The following is a 13,308-nucleotide window of genomic DNA, read 5'->3' as shown; positions in this document are numbered from 1 at the left end:
TCAGCCAACCAAAAACAGTTTTTTGTAGATAGTCACTATCCCTATTAAAGAACAACTTTGGGTTGAAATAGTGAAATGTATAAAACAATGTGAATGTGTAGAAAGCATTATTTTTTTGTGCATTTATTACAAACTTTAATCCTACCAGGGATTGGTGTACATGACTAAAGGCAGATTGTAAATGATGAATTGCTGATGTAGCAGATCAGTGTACAAAATAGTATCATCTGGATAACATTAGCCTTTGATTCAGATCCACAAATACATTATAAATAGAAATAGAAAATAAAATAGGACCCAAAACAGATCCTTGGGGGACGTCCATTTTTACTTCTAGCAAGGAAGAGGTACAATTATTTATTACTAATCAGGTAATTAGTAAATCAATGAAGCACAGGGCTACAAAAACCTATGCTTTGCAATCTTTGCAGAAGAAGATGATAGTCAATAATTCTTTAGACAAATCAATAAATAGGGCAGCACACAACTTTTTCTCATCCAAAGCATTAACAATATCATGTGTAACAAAGGTTACAGGTGTAATTGTATTGTGTCCTTGTTGGAAACCAGACTGAGTGGAACTTGAAATACAGTTGTCAGCTAAAAAATGTTTTAGTTGCTCATTTATAAGAGACTCAAACAGTTTAGCCAAAACAGATAGTCTGAAGATTGGCCGATAATTGTCTAAGGCCAACGTGTCTCCACTTTTTAATAGTGGGAGGACAAATGCAGATTTCCATGACTTGGGGATAGAGCCACTGTGTAGACTACGATTGAAAATGGAAGAGATAGGATCAGTAGCAGTTTTGAGGAAATATGACTCCATCTGGTCTAGGGCATCAGGCTTTTTACAGTCCAGGCCTAACAGTGCCTGTCATATTTCAGAGACAGATATAGACGTAAAGTTGAATTTACTCAAACTTATAATAATATAATATAGACAAATCTGTGATATAGGTTACACTATCTGTGGTGTTGTCTGGGAGTGTTGACTGAGTAGCTAGTCTTGCATTAATAAAGTGCTTGATGATCCACTATATTTTGTTTACCCCTTACTTCACCTTGGCTTGCCATCATAACCTCAGGGATAGTAGGGGGTGGCACATGAAGAAGATTTACTTGCTTCTCAAAATGTGTGGGGGTCATTAAGCTTTTCAATTATCAAACTCAAATAATGTTCACTTTGTATGATGTACTATAGTTATTATTATCACAAGAGGGAATTTGTTTCTTAATACTCTGTAATTTAACCAACATGTATCATTATTATTTCTTTTTGCTTTGAGCCATGCTTCTTTCTGTTCTCAAATAGCTTTTGAAATAGATTCATTAAACCAAGGATCATCTCTGCCCCTCTATCTATATCTTCTCATACAGGCACGTTTGTCAACTGTGGCTAAAAAGGTATTTTTAAAATAATTTCAGGCCAGCTCAAACTAACTAGCTTGTTCATTAAAATGTTTGTTTGTAATTACGTTTAAAAATCAAATAAAAAATCTAATTGCAATTTCTAACACAGGAGACCATTCAGTGATCACTGATATAATTCCAGAAACTCCAGTAGCCGAGTACTTATTTGGAGCATTAGTCAGAATGACGTCAAATGATGTAGACATGTCCATTTGTTTTGGATTTAGACGTATAGGTGACTGTACTAGTGGCGTCAGATGTAATGCATCACATAACACTGATGAAGTCGATAGCAAGTGGGGCAGCAGCATCCTACCACAGTCAGCAAAAGCGCCATTATAGAGATTTAATTTTATGGTACATAATTTGAAAAACGTTGTTATTGTTGGACAGAACAACATTCCAAAGACGCCTTGGCATATAGAGCTACTCCCCCTTCTTTACCCATACAATCCGTCCTGAAGAGATTATACCCTTCAATGTGAATAATGTTGTGCACAATCAGTTTCCCTTTTTTGGAGCAGTTTCCCTAAAACACAACAGAATCTGGAGGTGGAATACAAGATTAGAGTGAATACAAAAGGGAGGATCGGACGAACAGAAAGGGAAACAGACATTCCAATTGATAGTTTGACCTCTTTGCCAAGCAGCACACTTACAATTCATGAATTCTAAACATGTGCTTCTGATGGATGAATTATTTAGTTTTTTCAATGCAATATCTAGAATAATGTATTTGGCAGGATATACATGATTTCAGTCTTTAGTTGTGAACATTTGAGACTAAGTTGAAAATATAGCCTTTACGAATCAGTTTAATTTTTAACACTTATTTGAACTATATAAAAGGGCTTTCAATGGGTATTTAATTTACTGCCATTTAGCCAGGACAAATAGCTCCATTAAATACAGGATTACATCCCTTGTTTTTATGTTTTCTACATAGATATTTCCACAACAAAGGCCACCCTCAGTATGGCTTGGACCCTGCTAACTATTATGATCTCTTTCTATCTATGCGTCAAGCTCAGACAGCACAGCCACACAGTTTGTTTTCAATGCTTTGCACGGAGCCATGATCTTTAAAGCTACAGCCTGATGACCTTATGACTTGAAGGTCTGATTCCAATAAGTGGATCGGCTGGAAAAATCTGTCTGAGGTGATTGGGGTTTTTCTCCTCCAAATGACCCATAATATATTCAGACTAGCTGTTCAAATACGTCTGTTGGCAAACTGATACAGCTTTGTATTTAATTATGTCTTGGCAAGAAAAACACAATGAAAAGATTTTCAGATTGCAAATCAGATTCACTCTAAGGTGCTTTACAATCCAAATCAAATCATATTTCATGCACTCATGGTTGCTTTTATTTTACCTTTATTTCACCAGAAAGTCCCATTGAGATCAGAACTATTTTTTAAGAGAGACCTGGCCAAGGTAGCAGCCATACACAATCACAATTCACATACAACATAATAAAATAAAAATCACAATACAACAGAAGGACAGCTATTTAACACAGTGGCCTCTCCAGAAAAACAACCTAAAATCTCCTTCACCACATTCTTTTTGAAGCCCTAATGCAGTAGTGTAAGGGCCACACTGGCTATTAAAGATCATATCAAGGGCCAAACATGTACATTGTATTAACATGCTTTTATTTAAACAATACAGTAAAATATATTTGACTGTGTAATTGGATGTCTCATATAGTATTCTCCCTTACAGTTTGGTCAACATAAAACCCTAAAAAAGGCAGCAAGGAAGATCCTTAGTCATCATACATCAAGCAAAACAAAGAATACAGTTTTAAAATGAATAAGTCTCAAAGTTAACTTAGAGTGTTGTATAATTTCAGTTTAATTAACAGTTTCTCATCTATTTGGTTTGGTGAACAACTAGGCGGACTGAAATTCATTGTGGACCTAAATTTATACAAGGGCCAGATCAAAATAGGTGAGGGGCCAGATTTGGCCCATGGGCCTTGAGTTTGACATATCTGCCCTAATGTATCAAGGGATATAGATGTAGTATAGATGCAGTGGTTTCCTAGCTGCTGTTTGACCATGAAGGCCTGATTTTTGCAGTCTCATCTTAACAGTTTTTCTAGAGATGTGTCTGCAACTAGAACTCTGTTTGGTATTCATCTGGTCTCTAATCTGAGCAGCTGTTAACTTGTGATTTCTGAGGCTGGTTACTCGGATGAACTTATCCTCAGAAGCAGAGGTGACTCTTGGTCATTTTTTCCTGGGGCGGTACTCATGTGAGCCAGTTTTGTTGTAGCGCTTGATGGTTTTAGCGACTGCACTTGGTGACACATTCAAAGTTTTTGCAATTTTACGGACTGACTTATTATCTTTTCAAAAAATGATGTTTTAAATCACTATACTTTTACTTGTACTTGAGATCAGGCTACAATGAGCTTGTTACTTTTCTTTTTACCTCTTTGCTATTCTATGCATCATTGTTTTTACCCCAGCGTACGTCTCATTTTAATGTTTTATTTTGATAGAGAGAGAAAGTCTTCCGCTGAAGTCTCTACCACGTGACTGTGTTTCACCAATCAAACGTTGTTGTGCAGTCACGTGACCATACTTGATCTCAACGGCGGGACCATAGACTGTATATGTCTATGGGGGGACGGGTTAGCTTTACAGTAGTAGCAAAACAAAGATGTCAGAATCAACCGTCGCCAAGGCAACACAGAGGAGGAGGAACCCCCTTGGATGTGACAAGTCTCTCACTTAAGTTATTTTATAATTAATTAATATGTTTTCATTTATTTTATTTATTGGATAACTTGCCTAAAGATGATTGTTCTGCATTTTTGTCGGTCTGATTGATGCTTGTGTTAAGAAATAAATCAGACGTTACTCAACAGTTACTAACTTGAGTAGTTTTTTCATCAAGCACTTTATTACTCTTACTCAAGTAATTATTTGGATGACTACTTTTACTTTCAGTTGAGTACAATTTTTAGCTACTCTACTCACCTCTGCTGACGAGGCCCACCTGTGAAGTGAAAACCATTTCAAGTGACTACCTCATGAAGCTCATTGAGAGAACACCAAGGGGTTGCAGCGCTATTAAAAAAGCAAAGGGTGGCTACTTTGAAGAAACTAGAATATAAGACATTGTTGGGGTTTCAGACAGACCCGAACACAACACAGGACGACAGGAAAAGGTAACAAAAAGGTTTAATCCACAAAAATACACAAAAACCAAGGGACAGGAGATGGTGAAGGTGTAAATGGTAGCACAGTATCTGTGACGGAACGAAAAAACAAAGTTAGTCAATAGCAAAGCAACGAATACTAACTGACTGGCCTAGTTACCACTTGGGAGTATGTAACGAACTGGCGCTGAGGAGGTGGTCAGCCCGGGTATTAATACTGTGGTGGTGATGATGATGAGAAGCAGCTGTGCAGGTAGACGGATAATGGAGATGAGTTGCAGCCGTGCTGGCAGACCGTTCCCTCCAGGAAGCCCTCGTGTGGCGGACAGATGACACAACACAGACACACTGGGGAAAGGGAGGAATGGGATACAAAAGGCAGCAGAACCACAACAGACATGTTTTCAGTTATTTCACACTTTTTTGTTAAGTACATAATTCCACATGTGTTCATTCATAGTTTCAACGCCTTCAGTGATGATCTACAATGTAAATAGTCATGGAAATAAAGAATTTGTATTGAATGAGAAGGTGGTTTGAAACTTTAGGCCTGTACTGTACATAAAGAAACCAATGCTTCTTTCTGCAAGTGGTTTATGATGTCCAACCCAAATTATTTAACAAATTGTTGCAGTGCAGGTAGATGATGCATTGTCTATTCATTTTACCAATTCTACCATATTCAATAACTTCTCAATTATCTGACAACGATACTGTTATGGAACCTTCAGTTCATAAGGGAAAAACCTAATAAAATGTTGGAAATTGTATGTACACTGTTGTTGTAATTTCAGACATATACTGTACGTTTACCTTTTCCCATCTTCTCTTTACAAGTTGTGAAGTGATGTAAGTAAAATACATTTACATTTATTACAGCATTTGGTAAATAAAAGCTTGAATGCATGTTGGGACTTTCCAGGTTATTGTAAACATCCTGCATTGGAGTGCCCTACACTATAATTGAGGGTTTTCCTAAACCAGCCTTCCTTTGCTCTGTATGACCCACATCAGGACACCAAAGTGAAGTTTTATGTTGGCCTGTAGAGAATTTAAAGTTGTTGTCGGTGTGTTACGACAAAAATTCTCTTGAGAAAGGTTGCTGATGAAGACATTGGTGTAGTTGCTACAAAAGTTTGAAAGTTCATAAAAAAAAACTTTCCTTTTCAAAAGTCCTTCAGTGTCCTCTGTTAATAAGTCTTAAATACAAGGGAATAACTACATCATTGTCACAAATTCTGAAATATTTTTACACCTTTGCAAGAAATCCACACCATTTTCCTCTCCCTGTGTGAGTTCACTGAAAGTGTTGGAAGTGACATTCTGTTTTGAGCATGTAGAAATTGTTAAGACTGCCTCCAATAAAAGGATCTGACAGGATTTATACTTTATATATTACATATGTATTATCCACTGATGGTAATGTAATGGAAGTGTGTGAAAAGATCCTTTTTTTCTATGTCATTATGTAATCTCATTTACCTAAAAATGAATGTCATGAACCTTTGTTTGTGAGATGGTAAATAACCCAAGACATACTAATTACAATTCTTCTTTATTTCAAAGTATTTTCAAACTAAACGAGGCTAGCTCTCCCCTCCCTCCTCATCATCCCGTAAGTAAGCCATGCTGCAAAACACTATAATAATAAATAGTAATATTGCTGATACTGTATTTGAACTCAACTGCCAAAGAAATACAACCTCCCCTTCAGAATCTTTACCCACACACAGATTCATTGTCACAGCGATCACTTCTGTTAGTGTCTCTGCCATAGATATAAAACTATAACTATGGTATCTGCTGACTATACAAAATACGGCAGAGTTGATGTTATCTCATGTCAGGTTGTGGATTATCAAATTGTCGCTATTGCCATAAAACCACCTAGTTCGGACCAGCAATCACATACATTAGCGAACGGAAGAGGTTAAACTGACCTGTTAAAAAACAAAAAACTAACGTTAGTGCTCCTTTCTGTTAGTTTTGCATTTACAGGTGACCGTGAAGAGATATCCCCTGAATTGGACAAAAAGTGTTCAACTAAAGTGATAAGCATCACTTACTATGCCTTTAATGAATAACAAGTCTCTTAAAGGGCAACTACTGTATTATATAGCGTATTCAGGATTAAACTTGCATTTTGTGTTTGTACTGGAACATGAATGTGCTTTAATGTTCTTTTTCTCATACTGCCCATGGGTGCTGCACCTGTATTCACCCTCTGTATGAGACGCTCTGTAGGCGCGCTTGACTCATAAATCCCTGCTCCTGAAAAAGCCCAGTCAGTTCTGATTGGGCAGCGTGTTTCCTGGAATCCAAATATTTGTTTTACTAGCTAGTTGAAGCTGGAGCTACTGTAACTGAGAATATAACAGGAATTTGAACTGTGGAAAATCACCAATAAAGGCTTCTAAACCAAATACTACACAACTGGACATCAGCTGTGACATCAGCTGGTCCCAGCGTAAAGTGACTGGAGTTTGGGGAGTCATGACCAGCATGGAATACAGCTTTGTTGCGTAAGCTAGCAGCTATTTAACAGTTAGCAGTATCCTAACGTAAGATTGTAAGCTGCACTTTCTACCATCAAAACTCACAGATAAAAGATTCTTAACCAAATACTACCCAATCAGACATGAGTGAGCAGCAATGCGACCTGAAATTGTGGAGAATTAACAACATTAACAGCCCAGATGACATTGTTTGCTGCCATTAGCATGTATCTATTATAGTTAGCAGTGGACACTAATACAATATAGCAGCAATTTCTACAGTCAAAAATCGCCAATAAAGGCTTTTAAACCATATTCTACATGAATAGTATCTACATATACTAGATTTTTTTGGCACCTCTTAAAAACCTTAATGCAAGTAAAAGCCTGGCTCGAAATTACTTTACTCTTAGTTGTTGTGAGTACAACTACTATAAATCCAAGTTGATTGGCCTCAGGCACGGTGTAGTGCATGATATGAGGTTATGTGCTCACAACTGACAGCAATGCATCTGTTTTGACATTTAGCTCCTTCATCAAGTCTTAATTGTCAGTGAAGCTTGCTACAGTATTGTGGTCTGCATATGTGACACACAGAAACCCATCATGATTTACAGTAGACCTAATGTGTGGCTTTACAACAATTAGACAACCATAAAGTTATTCAACAAAATAAAAAGCAATCAGCAGGATTCTGAACTGAGGTGATCAGTCGAGTGTTTCCTTTAGGATATAAAAAGCAAAAATCCATACAGTCTGTAATTGGATTTCAGGGGAGGTTAAATTAATAAAGATACTCCCATCTAGATGAAAATATGAGACGTGTGTGTGTGCAAGGAGCATGCGTGATGAATAATTTTATAATTCCCATTTCACTGTCTGATATCTTAAGTGGTAAAGGGACATTAAAGTCACAAGTAGATGGTAATATTATGCCGTTGCGCCAATTGGATTTGAAAGTCATTTGGGTGTGTTTATGACTGGAGGAGGATGTCATTGGGTGGGATGTGGAGAATAAGTAATTTCGCAGGATCACGTCCAATTTAGCAAGTCTACTTTGTTTAAATACGCACCTCACTTAGGCTTTAACCTATTCTCTCACTATGTGGTAACAGTGGAGTTCATACATGTATTAATGCCTCAGTGTGATCTTTTTTTTCCAATTTAATAAAAGTTAAACATGTGGATATCAGAAAATCTGCTTTAGGTGACATTGTGGCTTAACATAGTTAAAGACTCAGACTGGATTTGAGTAATCTGGTGTTGTAAGACTACAGCTGCAGCAGGGCCAAAGGAAGAAGTAAAATCTCTTAAGAACCAGGTTTAAGGGAAGGGAGAAGGAGCGACCGGATTTCTATGGTAGGAAGGCTTAAATCTCTACACAAAATCCTACTGCCCTTCTTCATTTAAAGTTGTACCTGGTCAAGATACAAAACCTAGCGAGTCAGCAGTACAGTCATACAATAAACCAAAAATAGCCAACAATACAGTACGGGGACTCTCTAAAATGAAATGTGATTTTTTAACATTTCTTTCTAAAACCGTTGACATTAACAAGCTGGTATGCTTGCCTCCACTTTTCTGAGACTGCTTTAGGAAGATTTTGGAACCTGCCTGCAGGTATTTACTCCCATTCAGCCGCAACAGCATTAGTGAGGTTGCCCAATGGACGATAAGACCTGGCTCAAAGTTGGTGTTCCAGTTTTTGCTTAAGCTGTTGGATAGAGGTTGAAGTCAGGGCTCTGTGTAGGCCAGTCAAGTTCTTCTACAAAAAAACAGGGCAAACCCTTTTTTCATGGACCTATGTGCATGGCGGGGATTGGCATTTTGAAAGACAAGCCGATGGGCCTACACCAATCATAAAAAGAGCCACAGACAAAAAGTACAGTCCATTATTTTCTTCTTGGATGTTTTGTTGTTAAGGTTGTTGCTATTGGCAGCACACCTGCATACCCAATATCCTAACCAACAGCTTTATTTATAGATAAAGCAAAACACATTTTCTTCAATTCAGCCAATTTAACATCTTTTTTGTGGTGGTATTTACACTGGCAAAGCTCACATGCGTATGAATACTGGTATGTGATGAACATTGTTGGATGCAATGGTGCAACATATAGAATTATGGAAACTGTGCTTTACAGCAAATTCTTACAATAAAAAAATCTACAAGAGATAATGTTGTGCAACTGCTGGAGTTCCAGCTTTAATTCAGTCTTAATGAAGCACAATGCTTTGTCTTAGGTAATCAATCTCATAAAAGACCAAGAAAAGTTGTCTTCTGCCCATCTGTTATTGTTTCTACGTTTTAAAAATAGATGAAAGAACAGAAAGGATGGGAATGATTGACATTATTAAAATGAAAAAAGAAAAACATCTTGCATTTTACAGGCCAATTTACACTGGCAGTCTGACAAGGAGAGATTCTGAGAAAAGCAGCATCTGACGCATAACTCAGAATATTATTATTTTCTAAAATTACTCATCAGGTTCAGTAGTTCTTTTTCACATAACTAACTAACCAAAGGCAGGCCATTTTTAGCCATCCATTATGGTGTTTAGGGTAATCGTGCCCGATGGGGTGGCTGCAGGGTCAAAGATATATCATTGACAACATAATACTTTGGTTTTTGCCCTTACCTAACCCCACAGACCTGATCGTAAACAGACTAGAAGCTGGAAACTGTGCGTTAACCTTTGCAAACTGTGGTAACAACCCTGATTGAGACGCATATGAATGCACTGTATACATATTAATATTATACATACTATACATAATATTAACGCAAATCCTACATGTCATGATCGGAAAATCCTAAATTTCTGAAAAAGGCTTTTTTCTGAAAATCCAAATGGTATGCTGGTATGCTGTTTACATTGCCTTTATCAAATTCGGAGTTTTGACATGTTCTGAAAAATAGTGGGATATTAGTTTCATGTAAATATATTATTTGAAACAACATCCACACTCTAAGTAGCTTCCTTGTTTATCATCTGGCATACAGTACAGATGATGTACACATTATGGGTGTTTTCACACCTATAGTTTGTTTGCTTTAGTCCGAATCACTTGGTGAGTTAGTAAACATGGAGTGATTTGCCTTTGGTCGGTTTAGTTCGGTTTGGTTTCACACCTGGAAAAATCCAAGCGTGCCAAATTGCGTCTTTACAAATCAGACAAAAATGTCCAGCCCTATTATTGGTCAGATATGTCTCGGGCTGGGACATTTCTCATTTCATTAAGATGATCAGACATAGTTTGAGACGTTACTACGTCTGCTCTGGTCACAGAGACTTTGCTCTGCTCTGCCGGTGTCTGTCTCCAACTTTAGCGGCAGCTGGTTTGACTACGGAGAAACGAGTGACGGACGGCGAGCTTGACCGCAGTCTGTTTCTGAGATACAATCACTGCACGCTGCTACAGTTTGCTGCTCTGCTGCATCGCAGACTACTGAACACACCTGACTACAGGAGGCAGACAGGAGCTCAGACTGGTGGAGTACAGCTAGCTAGATAGATAGATATTTATTGATCCCAAAAAAATGGGAAATATTAGTGTTACAGCACCAAAATCAGTCACACAGCACATAATATAAAAATAAATGAAATACTAGGATACAATATGCATACAGTACATACAATATACATGAAATAATAATAGGATAAAATACAAGAACAAATATTTGAATATACACAAGATGGGAATACAAAAATGTGCAACTGCTTAGTAGTTAGTATATATACAAAGTTGGTGCGGTTCGAGTATGGATCCCATTCTCACCACAAACAAACCGCTCCAGAGTTTGATTAAAAGCGGAACGAGACCACCTCTTCAAGGAGGTCTCGGTACGCTTGTTTGGTTCGCTTTGGTGCGCACCCGAGTGCGATTGCTGCGTTCTCTCCCGCCCAAACAAACGGCACCAGAGGGGCAAACAAACTCAAGTTTGATTCAACCAAACTAAAGGCTATCGGTGTAAAAACGCCCTAACATTTCATCCTCCAAAGTGGTCAGCAGTGAATTAAGTTGTTCCAGTACCATCCACAATGCCACACTGACTCTGCTTATTTTGTCTGCGCGGATGGTTGGTGAATAATGTTGTTTTTGTGAAGCTTAAAAATAAAAGACCAAAACTGAAATCTTCACTGCAACATATCTCTCTAGAATGTCCCTCAGGATAATCCTCATACCTCCTCCTCAATAGCTTTAATTGGGATACTTTTTTTTTTAAGGAAACATGTCAATGTTTCAAGCAGCAAAAAATGGAATTCCATTCACTTCCATTGCTGAATTGGGTAAGCATGTATTAAGTTGTAAAACCAACTTAATACTGTAACTAGTAAACTGTGTAGTAGAGAAAATGATCTTCTTCTTTTGTTTTGTTTTTGCTTATTTGAGTGACTCCAAGAACAGACACGTGACCCTGCTCATTTGAAACATGCCATCTATCAATTCAGACCATTCACCACACACGGCTGTGGAATTTAATTCAAGGAGCCGTGGGTGATGTATGGCTGTTTATTAAATCTACCATAGCTTTTCACTCATGGCACATTAACTCATTTTTATAGTTTCTTATCAAAAGCCACTGCCTTCTCTTTCTAGTACTTCAAATGTTACTTTTGTGGCCCCATATAATTTATCATCCAAAATCTTTGAGGACACAGGTAGTTAATAGTGGCTGCAAATCAACTCCAGCAGCTACAGGGTGTATCCTTGCTACCAGGCATTGCTGTAGCTGAAGCTAGGCTTATATCTGTACTGAGGTTCATTATTAAGGGATCTACTGCATCATGGGAACTAAATAATGAACCTCAGTCACAGGTCACTTAAAATAAGGCTTGTGGGAGTATAAATTGATTTTCTAAATCTTTTCCTTACGGCATTAAAGGGTAGACCTATTTAATCAAGAATGTTGTATCACCTACATAATTTTTGTTCATATGCACGTAGTACATTGCATATTTCATTAATTGCATCAGAGAACTTAATTCATTTATTTTTTGTTTGTTTACTCCCATTTGCTCATAGCAGGGATTTCAAGTGATTTTACACCTTGTAAAAATACCAATGGGATATTTAAAGCATTGCTGACAATATTGCTTTCACTTTTTCACATCAAGGAGTCCTGCGGTGCAGGCATGTTGTCATACATTACTTTTCCCAAATTCAGAATTGTTGTCCCAGAGTTTAAGACTGACCCCCCTCTCTGTGTTCATTCACTTTTAGATTCCTAACAATTACCTTCCAATGCAACAAAACTCCATTCTCAATTCCATTTCTAGGCGAATCTTTTACAGCAACAAGGGCATATTGTGAAACTGTTCTTTTGTTTTAAGCCGTTCTCACTCCCATCTGTTCACATACTGATGCTTGTTTAGTGGCTCTCACCATCAGATAACAATGCAAATAGGCACCTTTTAACATCTGTATGGGACGCTCCGGGCAGAGCAACTGCTTGACCCTGGCGCTGCAAGATGACATTGTGGGAAGAGCGACATTAGTAGGGAGTAGTATTAAAGACCAAAACAGGCCGGTTGGAGTGGTGGAAAGGTCAAACAACAGCCAACTTTCACCCAGGAGTATGGGGTTTGTGTGTGTTTGTGTCCTCTGTGTCCTGTCTATCTTTTAAACCCTACCTCAATATTTTCCCAACCATAACTAAGTGGTTTAACCATGCATGTTGAAAAATGATGCCAAGGAGGTACCCGGAGCATTAAAAAGTGACACCATTGGATCCGGACCAAGCATCAGTATTTGATGATTTGGGGCTGAGGATGTTTGATCATGAACGTATTTTTGATACGTCAGAAACAAACGTAATCTGGGTCAATACATTTTTCTCTCGAAACATAATTGAGAATGTAGTTGAGTTGTTTGGGAGCGTAATGTTTAGCAGACAGACCTGCCACTAGGGAACATGTTTCCTGCACTAGCAATTTCCTCTTTTCTAATGCTGTCACTTAAGAATAACTCTATATATATACTCTAAATATACTTTTCTAAATTGCTTCCTGAGAAAGTTATGCCCAGTTGCTAGATAAGGTTGTACACTTTATTCTTTTGAGTCTCACACTACACTACACTCTGTCAGTAATGGTTTTCTCATACTATAAAAAGTGCACTGCTATGTTTCATAAACCAGTGGCTTAAGCCATTGTCCCAAAGTGTATAAATTACAACTGTACTTTGATTGGAGAATGTGACCTTTCTATTCACATTAAAGTT

At 37.7% G+C, this 13,308-nt stretch overlaps 1 long non-coding RNA gene across 1 annotated transcript; it reads left to right on the top strand.

Annotated features, from left to right (window-relative positions):
* The first annotated feature begins 1,448 nt into the window (after positions 1–1,448).
* Positions 1,449–10,540, top strand: LOC117945480. Its single transcript, XR_004656820.1, has 3 exons — positions 1,449–1,459; positions 4,984–4,994; positions 10,341–10,540. It is a non-coding gene; the product is annotated as an uncharacterized LOC117945480 (long non-coding RNA).
* The last annotated feature ends 2,768 nt before the right edge of the window (positions 10,541–13,308 follow it).

This window comes from Etheostoma cragini, chromosome 1, assembly GCF_013103735.1.
Source record: "Etheostoma cragini isolate CJK2018 chromosome 1, CSU_Ecrag_1.0, whole genome shotgun sequence".
Lineage (NCBI taxonomy): Eukaryota > Metazoa > Chordata > Actinopteri > Perciformes > Percidae > Etheostoma > Etheostoma cragini.
Note: the sequence above shows the minus strand (reverse complement) of the source record. Positions and strands in the feature narration are given on the sequence as shown.